Source organism: Dendronephthya gigantea, unplaced genomic scaffold, assembly GCF_004324835.1.
Source record: "Dendronephthya gigantea isolate DGI-Jeju-01 unplaced genomic scaffold, DenGig_1.0 000119F, whole genome shotgun sequence".
Lineage (NCBI taxonomy): Eukaryota > Metazoa > Cnidaria > Anthozoa > Malacalcyonacea > Nephtheidae > Dendronephthya > Dendronephthya gigantea.
The window spans coordinates 314,116-335,548 of record NW_021163129.1 but is presented as its reverse complement, the minus strand read 5'-3'; the positions used below and the strand labels follow the sequence as shown (position 1 = coordinate 335,548).

Here is a 21,433-nt window from a genome sequence, read left to right as displayed (position 1 = left end):
CTCTATCTTCCTGACTATATTTGTTTCCCACCCCTATGAAATCTTGGCATATTGCATTTCCAGCCACCTCTCAGAAAATTCATGTGGGTGGAGGGTGGGGGCGATGGAATGGACATTAAATGATTAAATGGAATTGTCCAAAAAGTGTTAATCAATTTTGCAGCAGTTCTTTACAGTATCTTGGTAAGATATGCAAATCTACACTGGGGATGTGTCAAAAATACCCTTAAACATCACAGTGTTAGTGACACAGTAAAAACTATGAATTCATTTTGTAAATAAAGACAGATGCAAATGAAAAACACATTTAAACTGGTAATAATTCCAAAAAGGTTGAAAAAAGTAAAACATTGTCTTAATAAATTTCATACCTTATAGGATATGACAAACTAAAACCATACGGATTTCCTGTACATGGTTGCATATGTGGTTTCAGCTGAAAAATAATTTGGTTGGAATTGGTGAGGTGAAATAATGATCCTCCAATTCCTGCAAAATTGTTTCAGGATGCAGTGGGAAGTTTAAAAGGATGTCCAATGCTTGTGCGTACTGACTGTGGTACTGAGAATGGAATTATAGCAGCCATGCAGAGTTTTTTAGAGCCAGTGGAGATGATGCATTTGCTGGTGAGAAAGCACATATTTATGGCTCATCCCACTCCAACCAACGAATCGAGGCCTGGTGGTCATTTCTTAGGCGCAATCGTAGCAGTTTTTGGATGGATTTCTTTAAAGACATGGTGGAGCAAACTGTTTTGCAGCTGGGCAATGAATTCCACATGGAATGCTTGTGGTTCTGTTTTTCATGGCCTTTTCAGCAAGATCTTGCTAAAGTTAAGGAACATTGGAACAGCCATTATATCCGTAAATCACGCTATGACACAGTCTCTGGCATTCCTAACATCTTGTATCTGTTACCAGAATACAATGGAAAGCAAGACTGCCTTGTTCCTTTAACTAATGATGACCTCGAAGAAATGAAGCCTCATTGTGAAGTGGAAAATCAGGGTAATACTATTCATACTGAGTATTTTGAATTTGTTATGAATGAGCTAAGGTTACAATGCCCTGTAAACGAAACTGAAGCTCTCAATCTATTTAAACAGTTTGTGGAATTACAAGAATAAATCTGTTGTTGTGACAATTCAATATAAAAAACATTTAATGAAAGCGAAAACATTCTATCTTTAACTTAGCTCTGAATTGGATGTATACCAGGAAAGGTTGCAAAATATGCAGCATTATGCACCAAACCCAGCATTGTTATTTCCAACAACTCATTAGCCTTAATATCAGGTCCTGTTTTCCTTTCCCTAAATGCAGGTAGATGGAAGGGATAAGAGGGCCTGTCACAAATTGCTCTCCAGCCGCATGTAAAAGCCAAAATCAGGCTTTCACTTGATTGATCTGTCGGACTAAAAACTTTTTAATTTGTCTTGTGAATGCTTAGTGCTGATTAGATTAAACTAGCTACTATTAGCAGGTTTAAGTATAACTAGATTGTTGTTGTTTAGTTATGTGAAATTTACAAAAAATAAACTTTGCTGTGGGTGGAGAGCGACTGGAATAACGTTTGTGTCAGGTTCTGTAAAATAGAGCGTGATACTCAGGCTAATGTTTGTATTCTGAGTAATAAGTAACGAGTAATGCATAATATAAGCACTAACGCCAAACAGAGTTTCTGTTACATAAATTGGTAGAAAATTGCCAGTATTGCCAGTATTTTCGTCATTTTTGTCAATGTGATTCTATAGCTAAAAAGATTTGTGCAAAATTTCGGCAGTTCATAATATAGTATAATTTAGTTTAAGATTTTGTTGTGAGTTACAGAGCGACGATGCACGACCCAAGCTAAATAGACAAACTCCACATGTACATGAATTGTGCTTATGACAATTTTTATTTAACTAAAGCGTTACTTTGTTTTCCTGTCTAAAATGAATGCAAACAACCAACATCCCAAGTAATGCATGTTTCTATCTTTTGCAATCTTTTTCTATCTTTAAACGTTACTTTCTTCCTATCACAGACTAGGTACAATTGAAGAATATAACTTTAAAGGTTTCCAAACCCATGGGAGTCTTTTTCCTTCATTCCTCTAACTCCTGGATGTGTACAGGCGTTGTAATTGAGATATTGCATGTGGAAACTGTTGGCCTGCATTTACAGCAGGCGCTGCAGCCATGGAGAAACTTTATTTCAAATTTCTTTGGAAAGCCAAGTGGTGGCACCTCAGCAGAACCTGTCATCCACTGTAAGACTTCATGAGTTTCTAATCCTTCAACTACTGCATAGAAACACATAAGCAGCAAAGATGCCCCCTTTTCAAAACTTCCTAGCCCCCCCCCCCCCACCAGACAGGTGCTTAAGGAAGCAAAATTTGACAGGTTAACAGTTGCAAATGGCATGGAATTGTTAGGGATTATTGTACTTATTACAGTTTCTAGTCCTTCAACTTCTGCATTAGTTTTATGCTCATTCCTTTTTTTTTAAAGCCCCCCCTGCCATTATTACACAAAATTTTCCATTGCCCCCTTTTCCCTTTTTGTGTTAGTTACCAAATTACATACTGTAGTACGTGAGTAAATGTGAAAAAAGTGAAATACAAAATTTGATTAGCCCGTTGAGCAATAGCGCTCTTCCCTTGAGAAATAAAATTGTCTGGTGTTAGACAGAGCAACATAATAAAGTAGGGCACATCATGGTGTATTGCTACTTAAAGGATTAATAACTTGTCTGCCACTTTGTATATTGTAAATAAACATGAAACTTATAGAATAGCATCATAAAAGTACTTGTATGTGTCTATTTCAGCAGGTTCCCTTAATTGTGAATCACTGAAAACTGCATTAAACTCATCCAATATCTCATCACCAGAAAGTCTGAAAAAACCGTCACAGTGAAAAAGTATTTTCCACAACTCGGGTTTCCTCAAAACAATCTCACTAGAAATACCACATGCCTCTAGGCCTGTTTTGATTTCTAACAATTGTGCCAAGTCATCACCAATTTGGTCTTTAACACACATTGATCTAAAATGTAAAGTCAAAAGGAACCAATTTGCAATTTAATTAATCAATTGGCAATTGTTTTTTTTATTTACAAATGTCAAAGTGACAGTTTTGGCTTGTAACAAAAGTCAATGTATAATACCACCACGTCTGGCAAAAAGTGCGCTGAATTCGCCAGAGGAGAATGTCCAGATTTTTCGCTTGTAGCAAATAATCTTTTGAAAAACTGGTGACGAGTTTGCGCAAGATAAATTTTATTAAATTGCGTTTACTCGTGTGCAAAGAGGGTTGTCATTTGATAAATTGTTTTCTCAAGGGCGACAAGCGGATAATTTGAGCTTTCTAACGATACCAAGTGTCCCTAGGCAACTACTTTGGTCACGCGCTGACAAACGCTTACCCTAGCATTGTTTTGGCCTAATGGCGCCTTCGCGTTGGCCGTGCAAAAATGTTAATTTTTGTCATTCGTTATTTTTTTTCTCTGGACTTTTGCTCTGGATTTTATTATGTGAAGGAATAGATAAGAGCTTGTTCTATATACCTATCGTTTTTGTTTTGGCATCTTTGGTCTGGTTAAGTAAATATGCCTCGCAGAAAAGGGAAGCATTTTGACGTCGCTGCGTATATGGCCGAAAGTCGCAACAAGAAAGCCAAACTAATAGAAGCAACCCTCGCTAGGGAAAAGAAAGTGGATGCTCTGAGAAAGAGGCTAGATCGTCTTGATAAGAAAGTAAGTAATATTTGGTTATAAATACTACGCTATATCTATTTTCGTTATAATAAAATCTACGGCATTTCGACTTTTGATGTCATTGCGTTCTTCGAGTTTCAGGGCTTGACTCAACTGTTTTTGGCTTTTAATAGAACTATGTATTATTATTGTATAAATTTTTATATTAGCAATCACAACTCGTTTACAAGGCGCACACTAGTGAACGAAATCACTTCCGCCTTCTTGTTGTTGCCGTGGAAACCAAAGAACAGCGAATATTTCATGAGGGATGTCCCTTGAAATTTCCGCGTAGAATGGATGTTGGATGCTACGTCTCGCTCCAAGTCATGGATGTATGCTTTTAAGCCATAGCTTAGCCTCGTTTTGTAAGATCGACGCCGGATAAATTGGCCGTATTAGTAACGCAGCAACTCAGCTTGTTGACTCGCACCCTTGTTGGTTAAATACCACAGAGTGCAAACGTTCTAGCTGCTGCACTCCGGTATTTACCAATAAAGTGGAATTGTCACCCTTGGAATTAGCTACTAAACCATGCAGAGCATGTTTAGCTCTTTTATTGAAACTTTCACACTCTATATTTGACTGATCTTGTGCAATATTGGCAATAACTTCATCGGGTGTAAAATTTGAATTCCGCGTGGTCGCCATATTGACAAATTAGCAATTCCGCATGTTTATCCGCTGACCTAAATAAATGGCGACCTCTGGCGAATTTAGCTCACTTTTTGCCAGGCGTGCACATGCGAGCACAATTCTATTAGACTACCATTTAGACTTTGTATGAAATGTGATATAAATTTTATAGTAAAATCATTATGTCTGCAAGATGAGATTGAACCGTAACTGTGCTGATATGAACAGGTAAACACAAAACCCTAAACAGAACATGCAATTAAACTCGGCACGGGGCTTCTTCACCTCCCCCCCCTGGTGGACCCAAATTCATAATTCCCTGAAATCAGAGAGATTAAAAAATATCAATATGTATACTATGATGTGACATCCAACCCAGCTTATAGCAATAACAATAATTTAACAAAAGTCAAATCTAGTCAACCGACTAAACATTAATAAATTTCATATGCATGCTCCGATGCTAGGAACGAAACGTAAGGGGGGGTATGGGGGTGTGACACCCCCAAAGTTGAAAAAGCCTCGATTGGCAGGGCAATCAAAGAATCTTGCAGGGCAACAAAGTTGTGCTGAAAGCCATTTCCTCACATGATGTTTCCCTAAATTTTTATGCAAGTGCAACTCTGTATTTATGTAATGCCTGTATTCACATCATAAGTGATTCATATTGAGTGTGCCGAAAGAGGTAAATAAAACTATAAAAATGCTGTTTCCGACATTCTAGAGGCTCCTAATTTAAAAAATCTTTTATTAAGATCTCACTCTGCAGAGGCTTTGTAAACGTTGTGCTTACGCAATTTTTTTGTAGCAAACTCGTTAAGTATCAACGACATGTCAATGCTACGCAGAAGATCATTTTCAATACTAAGTAGAATAAGGCTGTTCAGTCGCTTCTGTGCCATGCATGATTGGAGCTGACTCTTAATTAGCTTAAATCTAGAAAAGGACCATTCTCCAGAACAGTTTGACATCATGAGACTAAGATAGATCCGCAATTTGAAAATACAGTTTCCAGATTGTTCTAAGCCTTGTCGCTTTTGTGGCCCTATTTTCGTCCAGCCGAAAAAATATTAGAACTGAATAAAGTGCTGAACCCCTAAAGCGCGGGGCCCATGGGCAGATACCCCTTCTGCCATATGGTTAATCCGACCCTGGGCTTTACTGTAGCTTTATTGATAATTCAAAAAGACACATACTGTACAATTTCCCCAACAGTGCTCACAGTTTCTCTGTGAGGAACACCAGTATATCCGAGGTCTTGTAACACATCAATAGTTTGTTCTTGCACAAGAACATCTTGGACTTGCTTGTCTGTAGTTGCAGCAGTTAACTGCAAATGGAAAGGAGAGAATGGTCCCATGAAACACAATAGTTTCATAAGTATAAAACATTTCTTACCGCACTGTGTGGGCCCCCCACTTTTTTTGAAAACAGGCAAATGTGCCAAATATGTTCAAATAACGGTGCCCTTTTTGGATTAATAAATACGGCCTATGAAAAGGCCGAAAAAATACTATGTTGGGAAAAACTTGTAATATATCTGTTTACCTTTATTTAAAGTTTGTTTGTTCAGGGCAACCAGGTATATGAATCAGACATGTTTTTCGCTTGCTACTCTGGTTTATATAAATGAATTAGCCTCGTACCCAGGTGCAAATAATTAAAAAGCGCAAATAACTAAAACAGAGCATAGAGTGCGTCCCCAAGCACCCCCACGCGCTCGATCAGCTTAGCCACTGATCTATATAAAAACACTGTAGTGTGCCTATTTTTAGTTTTTTTGCGCTTTTTAATAATTTGCACCTGGGTACGAGGCTGTAAATGAATACAAAGCCCAGTCGAATTGTATTCACGACCCAACGTTTTGATCAGAGACAGATTTTCCTCTAGGCAGGGGAGGGTTGCAGAAAATTTAGGGGGAGGTTAGAGACGGGGTGCATAATGCTGCCAAAGGAGTTGTAGGGGTAAATGGGTGAAGACTGCTAATGGGGGTAAGGAGGCGAAGCCCCCAGGAGATTTTTGGTCTTATTTAGTTAAAAATCCTTGTTTTTTTGGTCGTATTTAATTCAAAATTTTTGTCTTACTTAGTTCAAAATTGATATTTCAATCACACTACTGTCATTTAAATTTCTTTTTTTTGGGGGGTGTGTGCAAATTTTTCCAGGTGGGGTGGAAAAATTTTTGGGGGTTTGCAAAATGTTTCCCCCCTACCCCCCCAGAAAATCCTTCTATGGTTATCACAAACAATCGCTATGGCCAGAGATGTTCCCTAGAAGCATGGCATATAAATATGAGTAATCGTGATTTGAATAGGGATGACAGTGCGTATTTGCCAGAAGAATACATGCATCTTATTGGCAGATGATGTTATCCTTTGGGTATATAAAAGATTATACTATAGCCTGTGCACATACTGTATTACTATAACACAGTCGGTGAAAATTTGTAGCATTTCTTGCCTTTCTTGTCGACCCCCAGCTGTGCTACCCAGATCTGTGTAGTTGATTCTGATTGGTCATAGTTAAATTCACTAGATTCTGATTGGCCATAGTTAAACTCACTAGACTCTGATTGGCTTTAGTTCAAAAGTCGACACAGTTCTGACTTTTAATATAACATAAACATATCGCAGCATGATAAGGATTTGCCGCTATTTTCAATCCTGGTTTGCATTTTATTTGTTCAACTAGATGTCATAATAATCTGCTTTACATCAGAAAATTGTTGCATCGAAAATTTACTATTTTGAAGCATAGAGAGAAGTAAAAATTACAATGAACATCATGTGCCAAGCAAAGATTATTCAAATTTGAAAATCAAAGTCCAACCGTGGTTGATATTTCAGTCCAGCCAATTAGAGTCCATTAAGTTCAGTCGTGACCAATCAGAGTCAACTACACTGTACCCAGATCTGGGTAGCGCAGCAGGGGGTCAACAAAAAATGCTACGAAATTTCACAGACTGTGTTATAGTAAAACATCAACTGATCAAGGAGTGTTTTTTTTTATCAATTGTACTTCAATTCGAGCACTAATAAAATATGTTGCCCAGGCATGCTCAATAACTTACTTGTGCAGCTATTTCTTGACATGCTGAATTTGCTATATCACTTATCAACATTTTGCATCCAGTAAAAAAACAAGAGACCCCACACAACATGAAATTTGCAGCAGGACCACCTCGCATAATAGACATTCCTATGACAATCCCACAAAGTTTGAAATCACCAGAGCTAATTGCCATTGTTGACTTGATTGGTTCTCCATCTTTAAAATACCGTCTTCTCACAATTGACAGAAGCTCTGAAATCTTTTTCTTACATAAATTTGACTCTTGTTATAAACATTCTGTGAATTGTTGACTAATGATAAAGATTAAAGAAGTTGAAGTTTTGAATTTTAAAATGAATATGCAAGGGCAAAAATTGAAATAATTCAAAACTGTTTGCAGCAGTAAAAACCACCTGTTCCAATACTAGATCATATTCAATTGGTGCCTTGCCTTGTTGAACCATCTTTCATCACACATGTATGTTTTTATATGTACGATGATTAAGCTTCTATTAACCCTTTAAGTGGCAATGCGCCCAGATGCATCCTACTTTATTCTTTTACTCTGTCTAACGCCAGATGATTTTACTCATTGGGGAGAGTGCTGCCACTCAATGGGTTAAACTGATATTCTTTTACTTTTTCCAGTGCAGGTTTGATGACAGTGGTGGACACCTCGCAATGTTAGTCTACCAACACCTGACCACCTTTTATTGATGGAAATCTTGCTACTTCAAACGTTTTTGCCTGTAATTTCTTGCAATACATAGCCTATCAATGCTATCATGCTTGAAAAATTATTACCACAGCTTTGTTACACAGTTATTCAACTATCATTCAAGGCTTTCTGAAATTATGGTGCTGGCCCCCCTAGTGTCTGCCACTGGGGATGTAAGGAGTGCACATCTGTGTGCCCCCACACAGATTTTTAACCTCACCTGGAGAAATTTGCATACCCCACAAGAAATTTAAATGCTCATTGTATCAAATAGTAGTAGTGTGATAAAACAAGGATTTTGGACTAAATCAAACTAAAATTTCAATCTCAGAATTTCCTGGGGGCTTTCCCCCCTCCCCCCCTTACCCCCATTATCAACTGTGCCCTGTTGTATGTTGCAGGGCAAAATGTTTGCTTTAACATGACTCAAAGTTTAGTTATATTTTCTAATGGAAATCACCAGTAAAATGCTAAAACTGCTATATATCACTGATAACTGGCTGCTATTTTAGTGAAGGGCTGAATATAGGGCTTATGTTATGTATCAGAAAAGGTTTTCAAGGTGTAATGACTCCAATTTGATTTGGTTAGGAGTAAAATAGCAAAATACGCCAAGGGATTCAACGGAACTAACTTGGATATACAGTATGTCACCTGCCTATGTCACCATGGCTATTTTAACCCATTAAGCCCCAGCGCTCTTCCCTTGATGAGTAAAATTTCTGGTGTTAGACAGACAGAGTAAAATAATAAAGTAGGCCGCATCAGGGCGCAATGCGACTCAATGGGTTAAATTAATGCATCAATCAAAGGTGTTACATCCCTCCCCCCGGTCAGGCATTTGACAATATTTGTGTTCCCCAGGGGCGGGAATTTGTATAAGTATAAACTTTTATATGTGGGGCATTTGACTCCCTTTGTGGTAGGGTAGGGGATTTGAGCAGCTGTTCACGTCAATCTAACATGAAGTATTTCAGTAGCAAAGTACCACTGTGATAGCAGTACACGGCCAAAAATTGATCAGGTTGTCGCATCAGGAGTGAACAATGCTGTGCTGCACCCTGTGAACAGTATTGTCAACAATGTTGTTGAACCCTTGTTGAATCATCAATGTTGCTGTAATCATGATGCAATGTTGTTGTAACAAGTTTCAACAACATTGATGATTCAACAAGCTTCAACAACATTGTTAACAATACTGTTCACAGGGTGCAGCACAACATTGTTCACTCTTGTTTTTAGCAACTTGCGTCAACATGATTTTTACGTGTGTAGCTCATCTTTTTTAAAACGTTGCAAAAACGTTATCATTTTTGAAAAATATAAATTTTGGATGAATGGATGACTTCAAAAACAAAAAAATGTTTATCAAATTCAAACTTGAAATTAGTAAGCATGGGGCATTTCACCAGCTGTTGGACTTGAGACATAAGGCATTTGTACAACAGTTTTAGCCCGAGGGTTGGGGATTTTACCGGCAAAATGTTTTAAAAGTCGAATGCCCGGGTATGTGCCTGGAGGGGGGATGTAACACCTTCGATTTGATGGTGCATAATTCAGGCACTGTGTAGTCTTAACATACTAAATAAATGAAGGCAATGTAAACAATGCAATAAAACATTTACCTGAAAATAATTCTCTTTGTGGGCCACCATCGTCCACTGCAGGTTCACCTGCGAAAACTACTTTTATACGTGTGGTAGGGGTGATCTTATGGTGAAACTCTTTCTTGAAATCTTCCCAGATGCTTTTATTTTATTTTTTGGGGAATTTCATTCACAAAACATACCTTTGCCAAATTTGATATTTCATCTATCAAATTATGCTTTAGTTCATGTTTTGTCATGTCTGGGACTGTGTTTGGTTCCTCTTCTTCACAATCAACATTAATGACATCCCCATCATCCAGGGCCTCGTTTCCACACCGCGGGGCCCGTGTCATTTTCTTCGCGCGGGACCCCAAATTTTTGCTTTCTCTGTAGTGACATAGCGTTCCTAAAAATGCAGCTAGAAGCACTGACTTAACTGTGTAGTGTGTATATGTATGTTATGTTATATATTATTCGCATTTCGCATAAGGTGATGTTGGGTCACTGAGACGACGATTTATATGCGCATGCAGATTTTATGCATATATATATATATATATATATATATATATATACACATATATACACATACAACATGTATCTGCATGATCTTGAATGTCTTCCAGTGGATAACTGTCAAGGCAAAGAGGGCATTGTACAGTTTGTGCATGTAAAGTAGATGCATGTGACGTAGGTGCATGTGACATAGATGCATGTAATGTAGGTGCATGTGACGTAGGTACATGTGATGTAAGTGAAGTCAATCTGATTTCATCTGGGAAAAATTCACTTTGTAGCTCTGGCTCCATCGGCATGGATGAGGTTTCATTCCTGTTGGTAACTGACCCTGGGCACATAATTGGTGACTTCACTGACTTGGGCAGGTCATCTTCATCTGACGATGAAGACACAATAGCATGTTCCAGGTAATCTACTAATGAGCATAAAAAGAAACTTATTTTGCAATACGGTTTTCCGATCTCTTCTTTATACCGCCTCAAAGTAAATGGTTCATCAGATCCAGGAATTGTTTTTACTTCTTGCACCCTGGCATGGTTACCAAACAACAATTTGTACAACCGAGGTGCGTTTGAAATTAATACACTGTTAAATCTACTTTGCTTTTTGACTGCTTTATTTAGTAACTCCTCTTGCCCGACCATATTACTCACAGTCAAAGAAAGCGACGTGTTTCTTTTGGGAATCAACTTTCTTTCCTCAAAAACCATTACGCCCACATTAACTTTTACATCTACAGCGGCCTTTCTTGTATTGTTACTGTCCTGTGCCTTTAATTTCTTTGGTTTAGGCCCCTTGGATTTAAAATTTGACGATCGTTCCCCCTCTTTTCGCATAAGATACACACTGAATGATAATCGGTTGGAATTATTGCCACTTAAAGAACTACTTCCAGGCGTAGGAATTCGGCTTTCATTCGTGTTTGTACTTGTGGTAGGTGTAGTGTAGTTAGCAGAACTCGTCAGTGTTGTTTCACTATTACGCGTGCGATGTTGTTGTGAAACTTTGTTGCCACAATTATGGCAAAACATTGCATTTACCACATATTCAGTGCCACATTGAGAGCAGGATGCCATTTTCTGCTAAAATTTGCATATAAAAGCACTAAAATTAAAATCTTCTTACCAGTAAGTCACTTGCTTCGGTCCACTCACTACGAAATTTGACAATCACAGGATCATAGAGATTATAAATAACACTAAAGGCTGCATCCTTATGTTTATTCGGCGAAAAAAGAGAACGCGGCTATTGGGGGGCAAAACTGAGTCCCGGATGGTAGGCCAAGCGCCCATTGGCTAGATTGATGCCTTCCTTAGCAACAGCTGAAATTTGTGTAAAATGTTTTGCTTACGTTGTTTGAGGCTGTTTTTCGAGAGAAAACAGTGCTTTTTGAACTGATTTTACTACTTTAAACAATCTGAAATGATATTTTAATGTCAAAACCATTTAAAAATAAAAAAATCTCGTTTAAAACGACTTATTTTGGCCTTGGACATTGTGATTGAGTGAACATCCAGGACTTGAATTTGCCCCCCAATAGCTGCGTTCCAAATTTCATCCTCAATGCCGCCCCTAGTGATATTTATAATCTCTATGCACAGGATCTGGATGTTTCCACAACTGTTTCCACTTGGAAAATTTTAGATTTTCAAGGAAACAGTTAAATCATGCAACAGTGATCACTGACTCTTCCACAGTCCCTAACAGTATTATTTGTGCAATGACTCATGGGAATGCGATGAAAATTGAGTGTAACGCAAAGGACCATGGGAATGCCCCGAGGCGTTTTAGCGACTGGGGACGAGTCAGACAGTGATCATGCAAGAACATCACAGTGGAGCATCATGACATACTTACATGCTTACATGAAGTATAGCATCAGCCATAAACTTAACTTTCCACAGGCATAAACTTAACTTTCCGCCGGCATAAACTTAACTTTCCACAGGCATAAACTTAACTTCCCACAGGCATAAACTTAACTTTTTACAGGCATAAACTTCACTTTCCGCAGGCATAAACTTAACTTTCTGCAGGCATAAATTTAATTTGCTGCAGTCATAATTTCAGAAAATCCATGGATTTTAACATTCCGCAGGCCAAATGTAAACATTCTTAAACGAAAAATAGAAAGAAGCTTATTGAAAAGAAAATCATGCATGGCCCTTCTGGGCCACCGTAATATGGACAGCGTTTTCACACTGTCCACATTACATTTTTAATGTTAAAATATATTTAAGGAAAGTTATTATTATATTATATACAGTGTTTTCACACTATTTTTAATATTTTTAAAGGACATTGGCAACGAAAATTTTTGTTTGCCAAATCTGTTAAAATCATCTAGGAAATACTTAATTTAATGTTTTTGTGTGTCTATCGTATTTGGTACTACTATATATTTATATTACTATATATTAGCATAAACAAGACGCCTTTTCTGGCGCTAACTCCGGTGTGCCGCGCACATGCCAGTCTTCAATATAAAGGCTCTGAACATAAACAATACAGTTCATACTCATTTAGATGCCTTGCAAACCTAAATGTTGTTCGATCGCGAAATTCAGAAACTCATTGTACTTTAAAAAGCATAGAAGTTAAATTGTTCAAAAATGTAAATAAACCGCATGATACGTTCACTTTGTCTTACACTTTAGAATTTGTGCTTTGTATATTAAATCTTCAATCCCATGCAAATTAACTGCAACATGTCAACGCACCCATAAATTATCATATCTTGTTAAACGGAAAAATAGCAGTGATAGTATTAAAATAGGACCAGAATCTACATGTATTAAATATATTCTTTCCCCAATTAAATCTAAACTTAATCGAACAGCATCAAACGAACAGTTTATTTGTTCCTTTTGGAGGAATTGCCGTATCATGTGAGAGAAATCAAATGAACATGTCATATGACACAACAAAATATTATTTGAGTTCACCACACGATGAAGCGCGAGTTTGCGAAATGTTTGTGTAGCCAACACCCAGCTGCAAAGTTGAGTCACTTCCCTAGAGGAACAATTCATTTTGCTAGATACTGAAACTGAGAATACGAAACGTTATTTGGGTCGGGATTTGTTGGAAATACACAGAGTCCCTGAAAGCTCAACCGACAATACTAATAAACTTGTCTCAAAAATCTCACTGAAGAAAACATATCGACAAGTCATGGCTTGCCTACAAATAAGGAGGGCTTTAAACAGATCATTGCCAAGTTTGTCAGGCGTGATACTTGTGATGCAATATTCAAGAAAAGCGTAATCTTAGTTCAAAAACCTCTCAGAATATCGGCTTCCATCACAACTCCAAATTGTACGTTAATGAAAGCCTTACCGCCGGATCCCGCGCTATTCTTAATAAAGTCAAAGAGTTCAAAAGAAGGAATCATTAAGAAAGACGAAGACCGGTCAGAAACCCACATATTTTCCATGACGCAGGAATTTGAAGAGTTTAACAATAAATTTACTTGTCAATAAAATGGAGAATCTAGATCAGTCAGATAAGTTGTGTGTTGTATAATCCTTATTTAATTGTTTATTATTTTTTTCTTCGCTTTGTTGCATGATATGCATTAACTACCTTTTAATCACCTAGAGGATGATACCTTTGAATTGGCTATGTACAAGATGTCGAATGGTCCTGTGAATTTTGACTCTGACCGCCTCGTTGGTTTAAAATTTAATCCATTATCTCTTGACAAGTATACAAATTTATCCTTATCACATGATATAAATCCTGATTCTAACGTTTTTTCTGATATGTTTAACTGTGAATACTATACAGAGAGTGATTTAAATGGACTTATTCACAAAAATGCTTTTAATACAGGAGGTTTATCTTTATTTCATATCAATATTTGAATAAATTCTTGGTTATTGGTATTTCTGAAACCTGGTAGCAGGTTTCGATTGATCGAAGGGAATTTACAGTTGGATTTTTTTGGACCTTTCCAAGGCATTTAATACCATAAATCATGATGTTTTATTCGATAAACTCCAACATTATGGTATCAGAGGATTGGCCCTTGACTGGATAAAAAGTTACTTTTTCAATTGCCTACAATATGTCCAATACAATGACACTTCTTCCAGTTACAAAATTATAAAATGTGGGGTTCCACAGGGCTCTATCCTTGGACCACTCCTGTTTCTTCTATATATTAATGATTTGGGCAATGTTTCTGATATATTCGAGTTGATTTTATTTGCTGATGATATGAATCTATTCTCTCCCATAATCACTTTTCTTCATTGGGTAATATTATCAATGGTGAAATTGAAAATTTGTCCGAGTGGTTTATGGCTAATAGGCTGTCAATTAACATAAAAAAATCTAATTATATGATATTTAAACCTAGACAAAAAGGACCAGTAAATGATCCTCGAGCCCGTGCGGAGCACTGTGCGAGATAACTAATTCCGCCCGGAGATTTGGAATTACACCCGGGACCCGGGAGAACATAGCGGAATCCAAAGTCGCCTAAATTTGAACCATGGATGTTCAATGGTCATGGTACTTGTCCGCATGCGCGAAATGCAAACGAGTGTAGACTGGTAATTTGCAACTTGCTGATTGGCTAAGACGAAACGTTTGTGTTTCAGTGAAAAACGTCAGCAATTTAACTGTCCCTTTGCAAACTATTTTTTTAAAAAAATGTTTCGAAAACACAGTATGAAATGTGGAATCAAATAACAGATAAAACACTGGGAAGAGTTTAAAATATTATCAGAACTGGAAGAATTAGCGGTGAAAAGGAACAACTCGATTATAATCCTTGAAATGGTAGGAGTATATTTTGTTTATTTCGAGGTTTATTTCGTGTTTGCTCTACGAATACATTTTATGACCTTGGTGCAGTATGTCATTTTGCTTGGTTTTGTGAAGACGTGACTGACTATTTAAGGCTTTACATCATTGTTTTAACTTCAAAATAAGTTCTTAAAAGTGTAATTTGGAGTTCTAATATAACAAATATCACTTTAAAGGTTTATAGAGTCGACTGCAATCACTGCATGAATTTAATAATTGAAAAACAACATTCGACGTTCACGGCTTGGTTATTTATATTATTTGTGCTGTTTTGATGTTTTGAAGGTTTAGCTATAATGAATGAAGTATTAACTCTCACTTAAACTGTGAAAGTCTATAACTTAAATTACTTAATGCAACGGAAAGCGGCAGGAAAACGGGTGATTTCACTTCACCTTTACTACTTTGTTTCCGAAAAATTTGAAACATCAGCTATCGGCTTTACATTTAAGACATTTCATAATATTGAGGGTTAGGTCTGGCTAGCTCAGGAAATATTTTGCTTTGTTTGAAATGGCGAGGGGTTGCTGCATGCATGTATTTCTAATTTATCGATAACATTAAATGGTCATATAATTGATAGAGTAAAAAACGTTGCTTTTCTTGGTGTTATTTTGGATGAACATGTTTCTTCGAAACCTCATATTTCACAAGTTGCTAGGAAAATATCAAAATCTATAGGTATCATATGCAAAGCTAGCTTTTCCCTTTCAAAATCTTCTTATTTAAATTGTATTATTCTCTAGTTTATCCTTATTTACAGTATTGTCTAATTGTTTGGGGCTCTGCCTATGCAACAAATTTAAAATGCATTGTTTTGCTCAAAAAGCGCATTATTAGAATTATTAATAAAGAAACATTTAATGCACACACTGACCCAATCTTTGCTGAAGTTAAGATATTGAAATTCGAAAAAATCTATTTGTATCAGCTAGGGAAATTTATGTACTTATATCAAAATAATTTACTACCTAAAAGTTTTGATAATCTGTTTCTTCGTACAAGTCAAGTTCATAATTATAATACACATCATTTTAATTTGAATCATATCCTCTTTTGCAGAGCAAACATTAGAAAATTATCTGTTATTTATCAAGCCCTGAAATTTTTTAATACATTAAGTTGCGATATTCACAATGCGTCAAGTGTTTCTCTATTCCAGTCTAAATTAAAACATTACTTGCTTTCCTTGTAATTGCCTTAATACTAATTATTTTTCTTCTTCATTTGACAATGGATTATTTTTTATTTTATAACTTTTATTCATCGGTAATGATATATTATCAGTAATGTAATTATTGTATTTTGTTACTAGCATATTGATATCAGTTTACCTTACCTTCTATTAATTATTTATGTTGTAAATATCTAACGTGTGGCAGAATAAATTGTTTTGATTTGATTTGATATTGGCATGTTTCTCACAATTTGTATATTCCATGGTGAGCTAAAGTGGTAGTAATGGTCATTCTTCTGATTATGTGATGTAACTCTCTTGAAAGCATTGGATAAAGTTCAGCAACTTGATATAAACATGCATCCTCTGCAGTAAATTTATACCTCTTTGCTACTTGTCTGGAACGTTCAAGAATCTCAGATCCAATTTTCCCAGCAATTTCTTTGTCCTTTGCTCTTTTAATGTAATCATCAACAGCTTCGTGTAGAGCCACAAGTAGAGACGCCATGTTTAAAACAGTTTCAGCTGACTAAAAATTGTTGCTAGCGCGGGCTCACCTTGTTGCCATCTGGCCAAATTTTTGCCTGTCCCAGCCTCTGTGTTTGTTTTGAAACCATTTTGTTCCACTTTCTCACACACTGATCAACAGAAACAACTCAATTTGACTTCTCATTGGATGCTTTTGCAATTTTGTCAAATATCTTACCAATCAATAACTTGATCTTTCCATCTGTCCAGCATTACAACTCCTTACATCAGAGCTTTCATCCAACAGGGAAAGTTCTGAAGTTGAAGGTACAGTTCAAAATGAGTCCTAAAGAACTAATGTTAATTGAGAGAGAAACCATGGAGCAATAAAGGTAACACCTTTTTTCAATCAGATGATGTGAGGTTTATCTTAAAGCAAAATCATCCATATTATTATCAAGTCCAGCAATAATGCCATGTGGTTAAAAAGGCATATTGTGATTTAATTGTTTCTGTGGTCTCAAAAGCTGGTTCCAAGTTCCTACCTGAAAGGATTCTTTATGATTCTGAGCAATGGGCATCCCAAGTTTCAAAGCTTTGTTTTGGAGGATTGTATTTTGCCAGAAATTCTTGTTCGGTGGTATAGCAGAAAGATGGATTTTAAGAAAGAGTTCCACTCAAATCACCAGTGATTGTGATTGTTCGAAAGCGAGAAAAAGCAATGAAAGGCAATTAATTTTTTGAAGAAGCTCTGTCAAAGGAAACTATATGTAATTGAAAGAAAAAAAAGCTGGTGCTGAGGAAAAAGTACTCAAGTGTCATAGTGATAAAGGCTTAGTTAAGTTTTTTTATTCAGGTTGTATGTCTTACAAAACAGGGGCGGATCTAGGGGTAGTCACACCGATCACGCGACAAACGTAAAAATTTCGCACTAATTGAATGCAGTGAGATTATATTTTTCAGATCGCAGTCCTGTTGTAAATTTGTACAGTCGCATAATAATTTTTGCGCTTATTAAATGAAATAAACACTGATCTCATTCGATTTCCTCGCTCCTGAATGCAGACTTGCGCAATCTTTTCATTCGTTTCTATGGAGACAAAAATTCTGCTCGTTCTGGAGGTTTGGTCTGCTCGTTTTGGAGGTTGGTTAGGGGTGTTTCTCATCAATCTGATTGGCCCATTCGGTAGTTTCCATGGAGACAAAAATTCTGCTCGTTTTGGGGGTTTGGTCTGCTCGTTTTTGGGGTTTGGTCTGCTCGTTTTGGGGGTTTGGTCTGCTCGTTCTGGAGGTGTGCCTGTGAGCTTTCGTTTTGAGCTTTCCGGATGACTTCATGCAGAGAAAGCTTTAGCAGTCGAATACAGTTCTTTGCAACGGACGCTATTTGTGGCACTGATAACCATTGCTGATAACATGTTGTCGAGTAATTTTGCTATGGAGGTTTGTTTTCATAATATACTCGTTTGCGTAACGAATTGAGAAGTGTAATGTCGAGTGTTCTACGCGAAGGTAAATTTAATATTCACTCTCTGTTCATGTTTATTGAAACTATTCTCCGATAATACTATAATTTAATATAAACTATAAACCGAACGATAACATAAGCTGTATATTTCACTTGGACTTTGAAGCTGCCTTTATTAGCATTTATTTGCATTCGCCCGCCGCCGGTCAAATGTCATAAAATTATATTAATATTTAGAATTTGGAGCCGTTCATATTCTCATTTGTTGTATTGTTTATTCATATTAGCTGAGCGTGAGCTGGTGTGTTATATCTGTATTATTTAAAAGTGTGATAGATTTTGAATTTTGAATATGAATATTTGTAAAATCATGTTATGTCTGTATGTTTATATGTCTGCACCGTAGAAATAAAATCCAGACATGTTTAATAGTATTGTATATTAATGCTTGTTATGTGGCCCGCGTGTTTCTGCTATAAACTTATAAAGCAAATTTTGCTTTGACCAAGCTCAATACAATAAAGGTGTGATTTATATCGAATCAGCTAGTAAACTGTGAAATATAACTAATTTCATCAATCTAGGGGGGGGAGCGAAAATTCCTCTTACTCTGTAAACATAGTATTGACCTGCGAAAATTTTGACTAACGTAAAAAAAATCCTAGATCCGCCCCTGTTACAAAAGGTATCCTATCATCTATAAATCTTCCTGGACTTGTAAACAATGTAAATTGGACAGTGTGTGCACAAATACTATCCAATATACATATACGAATACAGCTTTATTAGCCGAAACCTCTTCTGATGATTTTGAAATATCATACATAGATTGTTGGTGATTATATACGGATATTACACTGGAGAAAATCATTTGGTATTTGTTAGTTCTATTGGCTGCAAAAAGGGTACTGTTAATTTATATGATGTTTCATGATGTTATTCTTGGTGATCTTGAACAACAATTTATGTTGTGAATTTCATAATAATCAACCCATCGGTTGTCAAACCTCGTAACAATGTGTTGGTTGATCTTGGCAACAGTACCTAAGCTATGAACGTTAAAGGTCTCTTATTCAATTGTTTGTTTTGGACTAGAACTATTACATATTAGTTCAAATTTAATTTAATATATACAACATATAGAATTGTATTGTTACTATCATTAGTAAACAAGTTAGAAATTAGTGTACAAATGTTCTTACACTACAGGTAAAATAACACAAAGTTACAACAGTATAATAAGTATAAATAACTCAGTGAAACTGGTACAAAAGGCAACAGTTCATATTTATAAAAGCAAATTTTGTATGATTAAATAGTATACCATATGAACTAATGCAGTGAAATTTATGCCATATAACTTTTTTGCTTTTTGCTAAGTGCCAAATTGAAAAAATATTGCAAAGTGAAACCTACTCATGACATGTGTAACTATCATAAGAATATTGAAATATCAATTATCCCTTACACTTAAAGTAATAGACTCCAAACAAAATATAAACACATATAAGTCTTAAGTAGATAATATATACAGATAATATATATGAGGAATTACAATAGCATTGTCATGTATAGTTGTGTGCTTTTGAGCTCCTTGTTTCTGGCATGTATATTCTTGGCTACTACATTTTATGTTGTTGGATTTGACTTGTTGTCTTGTGATGTCTTTACATCGACAGATATGCTGTTTGGATGGAAAAGTTGTGATATAAAGCTGGATTTTCCGAGTTTACTGGTTGACTTTCACAAGCCGGTGCTTTGCTATCTTATCGTGTTTGGTGGTTTGGGAAGTGTTGTTTTTAATGGTAAATGGACTGGTTGTGATAGCTTATAGAATGTGTTTCTGATACTACATATTCTGGAAAAGAGCAACAAATACAGGGAATTAATGTCTTGTCTTTTGGCTTTAGTTTTACGACCAACCCTATCCTGCTCAAATTTACATATTGTCAATTCATGAACATTTGCATTTGTTCCCTAACTATGTACTATCCAAACTAGACTGCGACGAGAAGATTGTTATTACTATCTGGTGATGTTGAACAAAACCCATTTGATGTTGAACAAATGGGAAGGTCAATTTGGACCACAAAAATCTGAGGAACCATCGCCTAATCATTGTTTACAGAATACCATAATCTAATATTCATCCTATATCTACTACAATATTCCCTGATGAGTTTTCAAAATTTGTTGAGTCTGCGATTGATTACCGGTGACTTTAAAACACATGTTGATGTGACTGATGACACTGATGCTATTAAACTTCAGGAACTACTTCAGAGTACTGGTCTGCAGCAACATGTCAATGTTCCAACTCATATCTATGGACATACATTGGACCTTATTATAACAAGAGTCCATGCTCAAATTGGACTTGTTCAAGGTATTAACTGAGGATGATGTTAGCCAGGTTATTTCAAGTTCAAGTAAACAATCATGTTCTTTGGCCCCATGCCAACTTATCGTTTAGTCCACTGTTTGGATATGTTTGCCGGTAATTACAAGATTGATAAATGTGTCTTTACAATCTGGATGTTTTCCTGAGAATTGGAAGTTGGCTAACATACGTCCGGGCTGAAGAAATTAAATTCAAAGGGTATATTTGATAATCTTCATCCCATCAGTAATCTCCCATTTGTGTCTAAACTCACAGAAAGAGCGGTTCTCAATCAAACCCATAAACTTTATCCAAAAGCTCAATCCTCCAAACGTCCAAATCATAGTACCGAAACTGCCCTTTTACATGTAAAAAATGACATCTTAATGTATATGAATAGACAACATGTAACTCTTTTGGTACTACTTGATCTGAGTGCAGCAGTCAATACAGTAAACCATACTGTCCTATTGAATCGACTTCACTCAAGCTTTGGTATAACAAGTCATGTATTAAACCTTGAGAAAATATCTCAATGTATTTGTATCAATGGTGGTGAATCTAGATCACTTGAATTGAAGTATGGAGTCCTGCAAGGGTCTTGCCTTGGTTTTCTTTTGTTTGTATAAACTTCACTGGCTTCCTGTTAGATACAGAATTAACTTTAAAATATTACTGATCACTTAAAGCCATTAATGGGTTTGCTCCTGAATACATCTCAGAAATAATTAAATTCAAGCCTCCAACCAGATATAATTTGCGATCATCAAATGAACTTTTACTGGATATGCCGAGAATGAAAACACTAACAACGCTGGGTGATCGATCGTTTGAAGTAGCTGCCTCCCAGCTGAAATTTGTAATGCTAATAATGTC

At 36.3% G+C, this 21,433-nt stretch overlaps 1 pseudogene; it reads left to right on the top strand.

Moving 5' to 3' along the window:
* The first annotated feature begins 473 nt into the window (after positions 1 to 473).
* LOC114535493 lies at positions 474 to 1,250 on the top strand (annotated as a pseudogene).
* Positions 1,251 to 21,433: the final 20,183 nt, after the last annotated feature.